The 12436-nt window shown below is 32.7% G+C and overlaps 1 pseudogene; it reads right to left on the reverse strand.

The window, feature by feature from the left end:
• Positions 1-1794: 1794 nt before the first annotated feature.
• Positions 1795-2359, reverse strand: LOC111741372 (annotated as a pseudogene).
• Positions 2360-12436: the final 10077 nt, after the last annotated feature.

The raw sequence follows: 12436 nt of genomic DNA on the forward strand, positions 1-12436 counted from the left end.
TTGAAAAAAGTGGGCTTAAAGTGATAGAGGAAAAGGAGGGGAGGAAAAAAGAAAGGATGTATAAACTGTACTTGCATCAATAATGTGTAAGATTGTTCATTTATTTATTAAAAAATGTGTAGTGAATAGATGAAATATGCTTGAACTACTGTAATTATTGAATAAATAAAACATAGTACAAACTCAAGTAGCTCATATTGTAATGAGACAGGGATTTGTAAGATTATATATAAAATCATATAATGCTATGTGACAGTTTCTATAATAGCATAAAATGAGTATGAACAAAGTTCTATTGAGATGTGAAGTTTTGAAAAGTCTGATCAACAAAGTGTTTTCCATGCTAGATCATAAAGAACCTAAGGCTCATCACTCTTCCTTCCTTACCTGCTGAGGGGTATGCCTTCACTCCAACAACATAACGCTCATGGTAGCTTCAGTTCTCTTTTGCAATTTTTTTTCAGCTGTGCTTTCCTAGCCACATAAGTTGATCTACAGATAGACTTGTGACCCACACTCTTAGGTTACAATTGATTAGTTTTAGGGTGGACACTTAACTAAATTTAAACTTCTTTCATAGGAGTCCTAAATTTGAGATTAAACATAGTAATGCTGAGTTTCCTTCAATGATAAGGCTGACAGGTATTCATCAGAAAGCTATTGAGAACTTTATTTACAAACAAGAGAGAATGTGATTCTGAAAGACTAAAGTGTTATGAAGGGTAAAACAGATATTCAACAGTGAAAGAAAAAACAGAATTTTCCAAAATTCTATTTACCCATGAAATCTAGCTTAAGTCTTAAAATTTTATTCATTTGATTTTTTGAATTTATAATTATCTTACCTCATTCTAATTAAGATTGTGTTGCTTAAAGCCAAACATTTCCAGATTAATAAAAAGATGAAAGAGCATTCAAGGAAGAGTAGGCAAACTAAGCAAAGAAAAAGATTAAGACCATTAATTATATGAGTTTTAGTTGTTCAAGAAGTGTAATGTCAATAAATTTACACTAGAGATCCTAAGATTAGGAAAAGACAACGAAAGTAGTGAAAATTAAAAAATAAGAGATGTTGTATGTTTTAGTTTTGGTGATCATGTAGGAAAAGTTGAAAAATTAGGAGCATTAAATTATAGTTACTATGTAGCTTTGACTATATGGTTTGCCTTGCTACTCCTTCAAAATTTTGCTTCTTCGAAACTTTTTCCTACCTTTCTTTGTATTCATCTCAGATATGTTTCCCCAAAATTACCAATTTCAAAAGGAAAGCTTGACATTAAATTGATTTTTGGAGAAAGAAAAGGATATATACTGAATTCTAACAACAACAACAACAAAAAATGAAACCATACTCTATACAACAATTTTAAGATTGATTGGAAAGAAAAAAAAAAATGCTGTCAAAAAGAGTAACCAATTATATAGAGATTAGACTGGTAGGAAGATATGTTTGGTGGGTTTGAATGAGAAACACTTTTATTTATGTTAGAGTCAATATAAAATGCTAATATTAATTTTTTAACTTATTGTCACTTGAACTTGAAAAATTAAGGATCAGTCTTATGTACAATGAAAATTAAAGACAGCGTGCTATTTTTTCTTTCTGTCTTTTTATTTGTTTTTTGTTTGTTTGTTTGTTTTTACCAGTACACAAAAGAGAGTTATGAGTCATCCAAAATAAGTATAGTAAAATTTTGAGTTGAATTTAAATTCAAATTGAGCACAACAGCAACATGCCAATATCTTCTTTTTTATTTTTTTTTTAATTTTATTAGCTTTTATTTGATGCTAAATTTACTCGTGTGCCATAAGTTTTTGTTTCTTCAGTTTCTTTTTAGATATCTTCTGTGCAATCTCCTCTTCTGGTTTAGGAACAATATGCTCTTTTTCAGTGAGGATCATCTCAGTGTGGCAAGGAGAGCTCAAGTAGGGGTTCATCTGCCCATGAGTTGACACTTCTGCCAGCATCTTAGGAGCTCGTTCACCTGGATGCGCTCAATGACCAGAGAATCTACATTTAAACCCTTAAGTTCAGCATCACTCTCTGCATTTTTAAGCATGTACAGCAAAAATTCAACACTCTTTTTAGGCCACTGACCCCATGTCCAAACCTATTGTCTGGCCTGAGCACACCTACCAACTCCATCATTGTAATGACAGAATAACATATATTGCTTCTGTAAAGTGACATTCTTCAGATACTTGGTGGCTTTTCAGATATGCATATACTCGATGGTCTGAGCAGTATCATGAGTGTTCTTAAAGTGAACATGAAGATTTGAACGTCTTGATTTGCATGATTTTGTGGGGTTTTCTGGGTCAAGTGAATAGCGAACCATTTTCAGAGGTCACCTCACGCTGCTTACAGGAAGAGCTCTCCTCAGTTTTATTCCATTGGCTTCTTAGTGGTAAAAATCTATTGTTAGTCTATATTATCTTGAACAATAGCTGTCAAAAACAAAATTATATTAAAAAAAATATTGAAGCTCCTAGAAAATACTACAAAGACATATAGATTCATTCATTACAAAGAAAACATGTGGTTTACAAAAAATGGATAAAACTTGTGATATTTAAAGCTGTATGATATTCCATTCATATTAAAGTACAAACTTGCACTACAGAAAAAGCCTTGTTTTGACTAATTGGATAAAAATTTACAAATTAATTCATTTTATTATTGTGACTGGGAAGAAAATCTTCTTGGGAGAATGATATTATTTTAAGCAAATATATTAGGAGATATTTGAATTGTATGTAATTGGTTTGAACATTAAAACCTTTTATGTATGTGAAATGTTTGACTTATAGTGATACGCATATACTTCTTTTGCATTTTTACACTATGATTTTTGTAAAAGGATCTTTATTATAAAAATATTATCCTATAAAATCTAATAAACTAACACTATAATAATTAAATATTGCTACCTTTATATCACATAATTATTCATTGAAACATTAAACGAATTTAAAATAATTGTCTCTAGAACATGTTCAAAACGTCTTTGTCGCTAAGAGAGATACATCCTCATAGATTTCCACAATATAAAAAAATCTAATATCTCTGAATATCTCGAATACGAAAAAATACAACTGAAGTTTGTAGTCAGTGATTATTAATTAAGGAGAAGTGAGAAATATCTATTAAAAAATAAGAAGTTCAAACATTGAGAGGAGATGTTTCTAAGAATGGTCAGATGAGACAAATTATTTGAAATCTAATGTAAATAACTTGCACCCAGCAATGCCAAGAAAATCAAAATGCAATGCCACAAAATGTACTTCTCAACAGCTTACAAGTTAGATGTTTTCAGATGTACAAATATTTAGATGGTTATCTAATTTGCTGACTGTTCCAACATTTTATGTTGATTTCATAGCCCATTTCCCCTCAATATGCTGTACTGAAGGATTGAAGTTTTGGGGGGAACTCTTTTTCCTGTGGATGCTTAAAAATTTTTAAAGACGCAACAAGACACATTGTTATGAGATAGTGCAAATAATTATGAGGTAGAGATAATATATGGATTCGAATTCACAGAATTACTGACTTTAGACCTTTTCCTTTAATAAAGAAGTCGCGGAGGAATTAATTTTACCTACATCAACATTATATACTGAATTAATCCTATACTATTCTGTAAGTATTAAATATACCTCAAAATATAGTTTGTGTGTATACTATTTTTTATAGCACCATTTAGAAAATCCCATGTAAGTGTATGGTTTATGCACATGTGAGCAACAGAAGAGTAACGAAATTGCTGGTCAGAAAGCAAAGAAGAGAAAATGAGAAAACTAAATGTATAAAAAGATATAAAAGACTAATTGTCCTAGGAGTTTGAAGAACAGTTACAGATAAAAAAAAAAATGAGGAAGGTGGCTGGAAAGAACTTCAGTAGAAGTCAGACAGTGGAATGGCTGAATTTATTATTACGAAACAGTACAATTCTGAGTGTTGGCAGTGATAAGGTGGGTTGCAGAAATGGGTGGCAAATGTAAATTACTGGTAAAGGTCACCTTACACTTATAGGGATTTGATGCTAAAAAAAATTATAGAAGTATGAGAAATACATTTTGTTCATTTTAAAGTTTTACCATATATTTCAGAATTGCTGAAAATTTAATCTCCAAACACTTCCAGAAATGAACTTCTATATACCAGGCATTGAGTTGAGTGCTTTACATATATCACTTTATTTAATTCTCACAATTAGTGCAAAAATATATATACTATTATAACCCTCAGATGAGAAAACTGTAGATTCAAAAATGTGAATAACTTTATCAAAGTTGTACAGAATATAAGTGATAAGAAGGGTATAAAGTCAGACAATCAAACTCCACAGACTACCTTTTTAAGTTCAATTAATTACACTATTATCCAAAAATAGTACCAAGAAAAATAAGAAATCTTACTGAATATAATCAGCAGAAGTAACAATAATATTTAAGTATACAATATAAAGAATATTTTCCTGCAGTGTTTATTAACTTTCAACTGTTAGAGATCCATTAGCAAATGTAATAAGATCCAGGAACATTGTCCAAAGAAAATCCACACACACATATGTTTTAAAATGGTTTCAAAACAGTCTCTTTGAAAAACTAAAAAAAAAAAAAAAAGAATATAAAAGATTTATTAAAATGATAGGCACAAAATATATAATTTGAAACACTCAGGTAAGATACTTAATACTTTGTGCAACATAAGAGATTTGTCTAAAAAACTGGTTACATTTTTTGTAGTCTCTTTAGGCTTTAAGGATTTTAAAACATAGTTGTGACCAGAATTAATGAGCCCCAGTTGACAAAGCTACCCCATAGCATTATGATATTCTTTTATGTGAGACATGAAAATTCTAAACATCCTGTACTTTACTAAGGTTCTGTCTGGCAAGGGATTACCATGAGACACCTTTATGAGTTGTTTGAAAATTATTTTGCTAAGGTCAGTTCCCCATAGGATTGATATTGGTAATTGGTTCAAAGCAAGCTACCTTTCCAAAATGTGCTGCTTTCTGTCTGATTAGAGCTTAGAGGCCAAAACAAGAGGGTTTTAAGTGATCTTTGTTTCTAAAGCAGTCTTATTCAGAGTTGCTTTCAAGGGCATATGAATCCATACTCCTCAGCATATTGTTCGGAAAATTCTGTGGGGAGGCAGGATTCTTACTTTGCGAAAATTATAGATTTCTTTTTAAGTTAAAATTGGTATTTTTAGAGCTTATTATTTGCTTCCCTCTGGCAGCTGCCATATTGCTGTGAACCTTACTGTGTCTGCCATCATTTGTGACATACTCTGTAGGAGGCCCGTCAGGAAATTTTGGTCTCAGACTCTATCCTTGTGCAGATTTAACAATCAGAAGAATCCTACACTTTAATAAAACATTAGAAACATTCTTGGCAGCGTGAGGACTGAAAACAAGACAGTGGTAAACTCTGAGCTGTCTGTGGTATTCCGAGAGGATTGATGAGCGTACTCCACGGCTTTTGTAGCTCCAGAAACGGTCGAATCATTGTGTAACTGATTTGTGAAAATATATGTTTAGTAGTGACCAAAATAGTAACTGTATTTAAAATAAGTCATAGGTGAAAATTGTAAGAAATACTTCAATTTTATGGTCATTCTTTCCAGAAGAATCTTGGAAATAGAAATAATGACAATATGTTTTTCCTTTCTTTTTGTAGCCTATAAATTATAGGATTATTTATACCAATTAGTACATTCTTGTCTTATTTTTAAACAGTTTCTGGGGAAATTATAAGAAGAAGAAAAGCAAATGAGTAGAAAAAGATTTAAAAATGAAAATGAAGAACCAAATCAGAAAAATATAAAATTGATCATCTATTTGTGCACGATCAAACATATTTTTACTGGCTCTGTAGAACACTACAGGAACTAAAGTAATTTTAAGTCTTAGATTGGTCAAATTTATTTATCCATTTAGTTATAAGCGAATGGTAGAAATAAGACAGGAATTTAGCCAAAGTGTCTCACTAAGATATTTATAAATACCTAGCACATGAAGCAGGCTATATGAAATTATTGTCTGGGATTATAAATTGAAGTTATTATTGTAGTTCAGAGTGATTGTAATTAATTATCAAAAAATGTAATCATTGATATTGACCCTGTTTAGGGAAATGCTATGTCAGGACTTGGTTACATAATTTCATAGGAAAGGATAATCCAACCACCCAGAGATTTCCTTATGTTCATTCATGTATTTTCAAAAGACAAGCGACCTAGACTGAAAATATGCTTAGGAATTCTATGTGGGTTATGGTATGATGATTGCCTGTATTGGTTTAGCACATTAACTTCTGTTGTTTAATTTATTTTCAATTCCGATTATAATTTTACCACAAAGCTTTCCTCTGGGTAGAATATGTATTGATCTTACTATTTAAACATTTTGATCTTTTGGAAAGTTGATTTTCTCATTGCAAATTATTGGCTTCTAATTCTGTCTGGATTATAATGTCATTCTATGTGAAATTGGGCAATATGATTAATCCTCCTGAGAATCATTTATAATTTAATTTTTTTGGAAAAATAAAGTTTCCATGCTTGGAAGCCTCAAGTCAATTCCTGGAATATGGTTAATTAAATAGATATCCTCTGTGTTGGGAGGTGCAAAGCCACAAGACAGTCAATTAAGTCAGTCACTCAGTCATCTTTCTTTCATGACACTCAGCTTTTGTGAACTAAACTAAGTTGTTTTGGTCATTTACAATATTAGACTATTTTGGTAAATATTCATAGGCTTCAGAAATTAGAGATGAGAGCTCTAATTTTCCTGTCCCACAATCTTCCTTTTAGGTGGAGCTACCAGATGAGAGGAAGTCTCTGAATGAATTCTGTACCAGCAAGCAGGCAAAAATTAAGTCACACAACTTATTCTTGTGAGCTCAGCAAAGTTGCAGACACTCCTGAGCACTTTGTATGATTGATTCAAGGCACAGGTAATGATATTTCAGCAGCAGGAGCCAGTTGCAATCTTATTACAGAATTCTCCATTATGTGGCAAAAAATACCTGCAATCAAATGGATGTTCTATTCTCAGAGTATCAGTTCAAGGGGTATAGATTGTTATATTTTTGTTCATACAAGTGCAAAAGTTCTCAAACAATATTTAGAGCCAATTTATGTATCCAGAACAGTAAAGTCAAAACATTTCTATTGCTTCCTATGTGAGTACAATTAGTGTCTTGCCATCAACCCAGCAATTATGACAATATTATTAACTCATTTTACTTGAGAAAAGGTTAAATGTAAGTTTTGTCTAAATCTATCTCTGCAGACTCTTCATATGCAACATCAAATGAGAAGTTAAAGTCAAAGAAACTTATGGTTCAGATCCAGTGAGGTAGGGGGAAAAGTTTGAAAAGACCACTCAATGTGTTAGCACTCTGTCCAATTTATATGCATCTTCTGAGAACATAAGAGAAGTAGCTGTAATGTTGCTAGCTGATATCTGTTGCATCTCTGTGTTTTGTTTCACATCAGAAGACTGGCAAAATGGGAAAGGCACATCTCACAAGACAGTCACTTTTACCAGTCTCAGTGAGGTGGCAGATCACTGATGGACGAGCAAAACTGATTCTCATGAAAACAGCTTAGAGGATAATGGCACCATTGGGTTGTGTCTATCTGGATAGGAATACAATGATATCTAGACCAAGCATGAAGTTGTTGATACCATTACTAACTCCATGGAGCTAGATCATCAATGTCAGCTCCTAGACAGAAAATTGTGAACTGATTTGAATTTTTTGCTTTCCTTACTTAACGTGCTAAAGAAGAACACAGTGAATTGTTGACAAACCATTTACCATCCTCTAGCATAGGTAGATGTGTTGTTACAATAATGTTTCTTTTTCTTCCTGCTTTTAGGGATGCACTCTGTACTCATGCTCTTGCAGCTAATTTCAGGACACTAAATAGATTCTTTGATAAGGGTCTCCCTTCTGCTCTTGCCCCAGCCTACTGTAACACCAAGCAACTGAAGGCCCATGTGCCATCGTCTTCAGCTGTAATGCCAAAAACTGGGACAATTTTGCGGCTTTTCATTCTTTTTGTTTTATTTTGTACTTCACTGAGAGAAAAAACAAAGCAATTTATAAAAGTAAAGATTGCAAAAAGATTGTGGAAAACTTATGGAAAGTGTTTCAGCCATTATTGATAAACTAAGATCTTCAATCTTAAGCATTTGGATCTCTCATACCATTCAGCAGAAACTTCAACTTTCCTCTTTTAGGATCCTTTTGGCTGCCATTGGTGATTCTCTCTCTCTAATTTTACTGCCCATGCATTTCACTACTTCATTCTGGGATGCTGCTACTGCCCCAATTCCTAGCTGTGTGTGTGTTTGTGTGTGTGTGTGTGTGTGTGTGTGTGTGTGTGTGAACACAAAACAAAAGAGAAAAGGTATAGGAGGTAGTCCCTGCAGCCCCAGTCTCTGCTCTTCTTCTGTCAACCCTCATCCCTCACTCTCACCAATCTGTAAGCTATGAATAAATAAGACTAAGTAAGAGCATTTACTCTGAATTTGAATTGTTTAAATAACATGCAACCATTTGGGGGAGTTTGCATTTCTGTGCCTATTAAGTAATCTCTCTGAGAGGTGTAGATTAAAGCCAATATATTCACATTTATGTTGAACTCTGTATGTGAAGCATTTCAAAGTAAATTAAGTCAATATAACACGGCCATTAAACATCTTTTTCAATTTTAAATATATAATATTATACATTAATATTGTACAACAATTTCTTGGAAACATTGCAAATGGCCTATGAGTTAATTTAGACTTTTTTAGAATGGAGATTGATAGCTGTAAATTAGTACAACTTGCTCTTCCAGTTTTAAGATTGTTCAAATATACAAGACAGCATACCAATATGAAAAATCATCGAAATATGTTATACTTGATTATTTACTTTTATTTCGTTATTAAACAGTTCTGATTAACTGCTAATCCAGAAAGATAAATTGGTCAACTTTTGTTATGTACCTATTGTGTAATATAAAATATTTTCCAAATTTTCCATACTTTATTTAAAACATATAGTAAGTCTCGTAACCTCGTAAAAAACTTTTCAAATAACAGTAAACTGACACTTACTAAGGAAGTACTTTTTATGAAAATTGTGCTATTTTAACAATATTAAAAAAATAATGCAAAAATGAGACTAAGAAGCTTATCTAAGCCAACTTGTTAGCAGTTGTGACTGATTCAAATTTTATTCTTGGCAAAAGCCTACACACAGGATCTTTATTCTGTCATGCCCTTTCTATTTTGCGAAATAAAGTGTAAGGATTATAAAACTCATATACCTAAGGCAAAAATAACCTTTTTAGCAGTAGTAGTATACAAAAACTTGTTGTCTGACTTAATGTTTAGTGATTTTCCACCTCTGTTTAAACACTTTCCAGAACACTCTAAGCCAAACTGATAAAATATGCATTTTTTATAAGCCTGAAAGTATGTTAGTTTTGATATGATCAACACAGCTCTTTTGTCAGAGTACTACATGCCATTCAGTGCAATAATACCCTGTCAATTCTGCATGTGACTTTAAAGGGTATTAATCAATGGGCTTATTTAGTAAATGAAATAATTCCATAAAACTTAGTAAAAAAGACAACAAATTTTCTGTAGGGTCTTATAGAAGACCTGAGAACTATAACTAAGCAAAGGTAGTTAATAACTTAAAAAATTCAATAGTTATAGAACAAAAAAGGAGAAAAAGGAAATAGTCAATCTTCTGTCTGTTGGTACATAATGTTCCAATGATCTCTTTTGTTTCTACATATCATGCCAGCAAAGGCACTGATGGCCTTTGTTTGAACTTTTCTTTTAGGATCATTTCTATAGTCCCATACTGGGGCAGATGACAAGTTAAATGACTGTTCGGGATATTATAGGTGAGCAAAAATTAGGCAGTTTTTCTTCAAGTTCATTATAAAGGATTTGGATTTCCTAAGTTCAGGGTTCTTCAGCTCTGAGACAAACCTACTGTATGTGCAGCATCCACCTGGGCTTCTTTACATAATCCTGTGGGACTTGCAGGTCAAGGGGAATCAGCACAAACATAAAGCTCAGGATGCTCAATGCACCATTAGTAATAAACTCTTTTTTGTCTCTGACCCAGGCAGGAGTGTTTAAACTCTGCTAGCATCCATGAAACCGTAGAAGGCTAATTTGTGAGCTTACAAATAGCATACAATTATAATTACCTCCACAGTTATTGATATTGTCTTGACTAAATATCTATTCTTTTCTCTAATATAAAGCAGGAATATATTATGTGTATCACAAAAAAGATATTAATCTCCCAAAGAGAATATTGAATGTAAAATGATAAGGCATTTAATGCACATTTTCTGAAAATATTTTTAGAATTTTTTTAAAATTAAGACTGTCTTAAGTTGATAGCTCACAAAGCACATATTAAACTTTGACTTGTTTTTGAAAGCTTAAAATTATGAAGGTGAAAGAAACATCATCTCATATCTGTTGGATATATCTAGGAGTGGAATTCTGGGACATAGGACATGCATATGTTTAGCTATAGTAGAGATTACCAAACATTTTCCTGAGTGGTTTTATAAAATTACACTCCCAACAGCAGTATATGAGAATTTATTTATCATACCTTAAAACTGGAAATAATCAAATATCTTTTGAATGGTCATACCTCCATTATAAATGAATCAACATTCTCCTGAGTACAGGAAACTACAAATCTCAACTTGTAGTCAGAAACCATGTCATAATATCTTAACCCTAAACATTTACATAGTCATGGAAGAGGCACAAATGCAAAAAATGACACATTTGAGTAGTATTACATAACTTTGGGGAAACTAGGCATTTATATATATATAAAAAAAACAGTATAGAGCTTAATTTTTACGAATACAGCCACTCTTCAATGCATGTGCTTTTAAAATATGTGGTTGCTAGTCTCAAAAGATAACCCCAGAAATTTATTATCTTTTAGAAACTGAAAGGGTTTAATTATTAGAATGCAGTGAAAGTGATGTTCTAGAACTCCCAAGCTCAGGTCTAAAGAGGACTAGCAGCTTTTACCTCTCATCTTTTTTCCATCCATCCTCTGAGCATCACAAGACAAATGAAGAGTCCACACAAAGCATAACCAAAGCACAGTATTCAACAGCTCTAGGTGAGCTCTCATCCAACAGCCATATGAGCCATATGAGTGAGCCATTTCAGATGGTCTAGGCCAGTTAAGCCCTCAGATAAGAATAGGTTACCTTACATCACCAGAACTACTGGGCCAAACCCAGTCATCCTACAAAATCCTAAGGGATAAGAAAGTGGTTCTTGTTTTAAGCTATTAGGTTTTGATATACAATGGCTTGTTATGCACTAATAGATAACTAAAATAATATATGTATATTTTCTTTTTAGAATAGAGAAATAAAGAAATTAATACCATTTTTATATATGTATACACACATACCAATTTTGGATTAACAAATTTTTAATATTTATTTTGGATTTCTTGCTGGCAACGTGATGAAGGAACACTGAAAAGTTGTCTGTTTGAAGGCAGTATGATTCCTTTCAGCATGATAAAAAGTGATTTTTAGGTAATAACTTCCTTTTTAATTGACATGTAATATCACATGGTAAGCATTTGTTGAAATTGATCTCTGTGCACTCAGATGTTTCTTAGATTTTTTAAAAAAATCAGAGCTGAAAATATGTATCTGATTTTTTGGTGATTAAGCTGAAAAAGGCAGTAGTGGTATTACATTTTGAGATATTGACAGATGCTTTCTTTACTGATATTCCATATTTCTTTAGTTATTTTTGTCATTGGGCAGTTTGAGCTACAGTATTCATTTCCCCTGGGGAAACAGAGAGTCAAATTCTTGGTCTTTGGTCTTCAAACCCCAAGGTGAACACATAAGGTGAAACATTGAGAAAAATATTTAATATCTAAGAAGAGAAGAGAAGGCAAAGAAGAGAATGGAAGTGAAGGGAGGGGAAGGGCAATGGAGAGGAGAGGAGGGAAGGAGAAAAGGAGAGAGAGGAAGGGAGAGAGGGGAAAAAGAAGAGAGAGTTGAACTGAAACGTTAGATGCTGGTATATGTATTGGGCACAAGGGTCTACCTTGTGAACCTCAGGCCCTACCAAGTCAAATATAAAATATGGTAAAGGATAAATTTGAGAGTCAAGAATGAGAGAAGTTTTCCCAATCCCCAGAAAAGAATCCAGGTTTTTAACAAGGTTCCAGAGATTTCTGTTACTGAAAAATCTTGCATTTTTGAACACAGGAGAATGCAACACCCTAATGTGCAAAGCAGCACTTGAGAATCAGGTTAAATGATGCTCAATAATTAACAGTCTGATTCTCTGACCCCTTTCCCACCTGAGTGATACATTATATAAGGTCC

Source organism: Pteropus vampyrus, unplaced genomic scaffold (assembly GCF_000151845.1).
Source record: "Pteropus vampyrus isolate Shadow unplaced genomic scaffold, Pvam_2.0 Scaffold77, whole genome shotgun sequence".
In the NCBI taxonomy this organism is placed as follows: Eukaryota; Metazoa; Chordata; class Mammalia; order Chiroptera; family Pteropodidae; genus Pteropus; species Pteropus vampyrus.